Below are 5,961 nucleotides of genomic sequence, written 5' to 3' on the forward strand. Positions count from 1 at the left end.
TTTACTTTATCCCTGCAGTGTGCATGTGAATGAGTAAATGTGTGATGCCCTGAGATGCACTTAGTGTTTTCAAAAAGGCTTCAGATCCAATGTGACCCTAATTATTGTCATCAATGTGCAATATGACTGATTAAATACTTTTGATTATTTTACAGCAAATAAACCCTTTTTGATTTTGTTAAATCATTATGTTTAGTTTTACATGCACTCTCACTAGATGTACAGTATATTAAGGCAGGGGTTTTCAACCTTTTTGGACATGCGCCCCCTTCCGTGTGCCGACCTTGAACTTGCGCCCTCGCCCCCCCTCCAACCCCCAATCTCGCCTGTTGTTCAGATAGGGGCGAGATTAAGCTGGACGGGGACTCTCTCTCAGACTGGTGCGATTACGACCTCTGCTGGCTGGTTGGTGGCGCCTGCACGGAGATGGGAAAGGAGTGCGGTAGAGGGTGTGGCTCTCTGTACACAGCGCTGTACTGCACTGCATTCGTCAAGTGTAGGTGATAAGATGTTCGATTGCTGTGCAGGTGTCGGAGGGGGCGTGGAGCAGCCTCGTCCTCCCCAATCAGGAGCAGGGACCAGCATTAGTGAGAGGATGATTGACGGGCAGAAATTGGATGCGCTAAAAAGTGGGAGAAAAAGGGAAAAACTAAGGAAATAAATAAATAAATAAAACTGCAGCATTCAGTAAAAATGGAGAGATGACCGAGGAGAGAAACTCAGAACGTGCACAAGCTTCGCTTCTTACAAATCGACTCCTGACTCACTTATAGCGATATTGTGAACAGAGCGTCTCCCACTATACACCTGTCTTAAAGACACACACCTGTCCTATAACAGCAGTCGTTGTTTTTGTCACTGATTTATCTTCACTGTTAGCCCTGTTTTTAAGTTTTGCTGGCCAAAGGTCCTTTTTTCAGACTTAACTGGATAACATTAAACGTGTGTGTGTCCGTGATCAGCGAGACTAATCAAATATCTCTCCTGTGGTTAAAAATTTAATTGCCTTAGTTTTAGAAGTAAAAAAAAACTTGTAATGTCACGCCCCCTTGGACAGCGCCCCACAGTTTGAAAACCCCTGTATTAAGGCATACTTGATATAACAAATATTCAAATTTAAGAATAACTAATATTGAAGCTTTTATTCGCCCTGTTTTTATTTTAAATGCCTAAAAGAAATGTCAGGTCCAGGTTGGCTTATTTTGGCTCAGTTGGCTAACTGCACTCACTCTTTACACTTCACTTCATATGTTTGTTTGTTTATTAGGATGTTAACGTCATGTTTTACACTTTGGTTACATTCATGACAGGATCGATAGTTACTCATTACAAGGTTATATCGAATACAGCTATGGAAAATTTTGTATCTCCAATTTACCTCACTTGCATGTCTTTGGACTGTGGGAGGAAACCGGAGCACCCGGAGTAAACCCACGCAGACATGGGGAGAACATGCAAAGTCCACACAGAAAGGACCCTGACCGCCCCACCTGGGGATCGAACCCAGGACCTTTTTGCTGTGAGGCAACAGTGCTACCCACTTAGCCACCATGCCGCCCCTTCACGTATGTAAACATGGCAAACACTCATGTTAAATGCCCGGTAATACAGTATTTCGCTCACTCACTCACTTTCTTAACCGCTTATCCAGTTAGGGTCACTTGTTTGCTGGAGCCTATGGCTGCAAGGCGCACAGTAACACCCTGTATGGGGCGCCAGTCCATTGTATGCAGGCCAGACACACATACACACACACCTATTTACCTATAGGGCAATTCAGTGTCTCCAATTAACCTGACTGCATGTTTTTGGACTGTGTGAGGAAACCAGAGCTACCGGAGACACTGGGAGAGCTAGCATATTTAGTTCATTTGTGACAACTAGAGGAAAATGTAACCATATGCAGAAGATACTGTGGTTTCCCCCAAGAAAATTGGGAATCTGGCTTCACACTTTGCCTTTAGTTGTTTTCTTTGCTTCTTTTTCCTCACACCTTTCAAAAACATGCAGAAGATGGCTTAAAACTATTAAATTCATTGGGTACCGTTAACTCACACTATTATGAATTTCAGACCCTTTAAAGTGGTTCAAACTGTTGGTGCAATGGTCTAATGCACCAGCCCACCACAGCTGTGCTATTGACTGGATGGACACTTACACAGACATGATTGGCTATGTCTGTCTGGAGGGACGGTCAAAAGGATTTCTGCTGCATTCGCGGCCTCTGCTGGTTGAAGGCGCCAGGTGGAGAACAGTGCGTGACCCTGTCTCTGACAGGTAAAAGGACATGGCTGGTAACTGTACATCAGTGTCTTATATGCGTTTACAATTGCATTTACAGTGTATCACAAAAGTGAGTACACCCCTATATCTTTTCATGGGACAACACTGACAAAATGACACTTTGACACAATGAAAAGTAGTCTGTGTGCAGCTTATATAACAGTGTACATTTATTCTTCCCTCAAAATAACTCAATATACAGCCATTAATGTCTAAACCACCGGCAACAAAAGTGAGTACACCCCTTAGTGAAAGTTCCTGAAGTGTCAATATTTTGTGTGGCCACCATTATTTCCCAGAACTGCCTTAACTCTCCTGGGCATGGAGTTTAACAGAGCTTCGCAGGTTGCCACTGGAATGCTTTTCCACTCCTCCATGACGACATCACGGAGCTGGCGGATATTCGAGACTTTGCGCTCCTCCACCTTCCGCTTGAGGATGCCCCAAAGATGTTCTATTGGGTTTAGGTCTGGAGACATGCTTGGCCAGTCCATCACCTTTACCCTCAGCCTCTTCAATAAAGCAGTGGTCGTCTTAGAGGTGTGTTTGGGGTCATTATCATGCTGGAACACTGCCCTGCGACCCAGTTTCCGGAGGGAGGGGATCATGCTCTGCTTCAGTATTTCACAGTACATATTGGAGTTCATGTGTCCCTCAATGAAATGTAACTCCCCAACACCTGCTGCACTCATGCAGCCCCAGACCATGGCATTCCCACCACCATGCTTGACTGTAGGCATGACACACTTATCTTTGTACTCCTCACCTGATTTCCGCCACACATGCTTGAGACCATCTGAACCAAACAAATTAATCTTGGTCTCATCAGACCATAGGACATGGTTCCAGTAATCCATGTCCTTTGTTGACATGTCTTCAGCAAACTGTTTGCAGGCTTTCTTGTGTAGAGACTTCAGAAGAGGCTTCCTTCTGGGGTGACAGCCATGCAGACCAATTTGATGTAGTGTGCGGCGTATGGTCTGAGCACTGACAGGCTGACCCCCCACCTTTTCAATCTCTGCAGCAATGCTGACAGCACTCCTGCGCCTATCTTTCAAAGACAGCAGTTGGATGTGATGCTGAGCACGTGCACTCAGCTTCTTTGGACGACCAACGCGAGGTCTGTTCTGAGTGGACCCTGCTCTTTTAAAACGCTGGATGATCTTGGCCACTGTGCTGCAGCTCAGTTTCAGGGTGTTGGCAATCTTCTTGTAGCCTTGGCCATCTTCATGTAGCGCAACAATTCGTCTTTTAAGATCCTCAGAGAGTTCTTTGCCATGAGGTGCCATGTTGGAACTTTCAGTGACCAGTATGAGAGAGTGTGAGAGCTGTACTACTAAATTGAACACACCTGCTCCCTATGCACACCTGAGACCTAGTAACACTAACAAATCACATGACATTTTGGAGGGAAAATGACAAGCAGTGCTCAATTTGGACATTTAGGGGTGTAGTTTCTTAGGGGTGTACTCACTTTTGTTGCCGGTGGTTTAGACATTAATGGCTGTATATTGAGTTATTTTGAGGGAAGAATAAATTTACACTGTTATATAAGCTGCACACAGACTACTTTTCATTGTGTCAAAGTGTCATTTTGTCAGTGTTGTCCCATGAAAAGATATACTTAAATATCTGCAGAAATGTGAGGGGTGTACTCACTTTTGTGATACACTGTATATGTTGCTCAAGTAAACAAGGTCTACAGATTAAGTCAAGGTATGCTTGCATAGAAATTTAAAGGACATTGTAAAGTATCATTGGAACACTGCTTTTCATCCCAAAAACTTTGTTGTGGATTTTCTGAAAACAAACCGGGTCAAATATACAGATAAATACATACAGAAAAAATACATAATTGACATTCGATGTCAATTATTCTTAGAGAACACTACACTTTAGAGACTACAGCCAGTGACTTCTCTGTACATGAAACTTTTGACCAGGCCAGGAGAGGAAAATACTTGATCTGATGGTCTGAAATGAAACAAGAAAAACCAAAAAGCAGGTCTGTCACAACCTAAAATGTGCATTACATGTTTTACACTGTCTATAGTCAAGCAAGCATTATATTGTCAAGGGCTTAGAGGATGCTTCTGCTTCAAAACTGACACATTAAAGCTCAACCAAAGTTTCTGATCAAAAGGACAAAGAATAAGCAGAGGCAGGTTTTTTGTTTTTTTTACTTCCAGGCTACCTCTAAGCTCACTTGACTGTAGACAGTGTCAACCATGTTCCAGTAGCTTTTTATTCATGGCAGATCTTCCATTAAATACACATACCTTTAAATTGTATATAATCTGTGAATATATTAAGAAGAGAACATGCTTTGGACTGGATGATGGTTGAGTGATCAGTATTAATCATGTTGATATACCTGTGTTTATAATGCCCTTATTTAATCTGTTTAAGACATGGGGGACATTGTTAAATGTCTGCATGAAGGTTTCTTTCCTAATCACTTTGTAAATAAACTGCCTAATTTAAACCATTAAGCTTCCTATTCTCTTTTTAATTGATTAGTAAGAATAAAGTACACCTTTTCTATATGGCACCTCCAGTATTGATTACATATTCCACTCTGATATGGCCCTCGGAAAGACCATCATAGACATATAATAAAGCCATATTTTATATATTTAAATTATTCATTACTCTTTAAAAGCTGTTGTATCCATATCAAGGTGTTGATGAGGCCAGATCCTACCAAAAAAACAAAGACAAGCCTATAATTTTCTGTTTATTTACAAAACGTTACATATTAGTAAAAATAAAAACAAAATGTACCCCCTTACACATTTTAGGAACAGTGGTAGCCTAGTGGGTAGGGCTTTGGGCTAACAACTGAAAGGTTGAGAGTTTGAGTCCCAGCTCTGCCATGCAGCAACTGTGGGGACCTTGAGCAAGGCCTTTAACCCCCTCTGCTCCAGGGGCACCGTACATGACTCTGCGCTCTGACCCCAGCTTCCATACAAGAATATACAAAGAAAGAATTTCGTTGTACTGTACACCTTTATATATATATATATATTATCAGCTCCATTTGCCATATACTGTAGAAGCACTTTGTAGTTCTACAATTACTGACTCTAGTTCATCTGTTTCTCTGCATGCTTTGTTAGCCCCCTTTCACCCTGTTCTTCAATGGTCAGGACCCCCAAAGGGCCACCACAAAGCAGGTATTATTTGGGTGGTGGATCAATCTCAGCACTTCAATGACACTGACATGGTGTGGGTGTGTTAGTGTGTGTTGTGCTGGTATGAGTGAATAAGACACAGCAGCGCTAATGGAGTTTTTAAACACCTCACTGTCACTGCTGGACTGAGAATAGTCCACCAACCAAAAATCTCCAGCCGACAGCGCCCCGTCAGCAGCGTCCTGTGACCGCTGATGAAGGTCTAGAAAATGACCAACTCAAACAGCAGCAATAGATGAGCGATCGTCTCTGACTTTACATCTACAAGGTGGACCAACTAGGTAGGAGTGTCTAATCGAGTGGACAGTGAGTGGACACGGTATTTAAAAACTCCAGCAGCGCTGCTGTGTCTGATCCACTCATACCAGCACAACACACACTAACACACCACCACCATGTCAGTGTCACTGCAGGGCTGAGAATGATCCAACACCCAAATAATACCTGTTCTGTGGTGGTCCTGACCATTGAAGAACAGGGTGAA

This window comes from Trichomycterus rosablanca, chromosome 18, assembly GCF_030014385.1.
Source record: "Trichomycterus rosablanca isolate fTriRos1 chromosome 18, fTriRos1.hap1, whole genome shotgun sequence".
Lineage (NCBI taxonomy): Eukaryota > Metazoa > Chordata > Actinopteri > Siluriformes > Trichomycteridae > Trichomycterus > Trichomycterus rosablanca.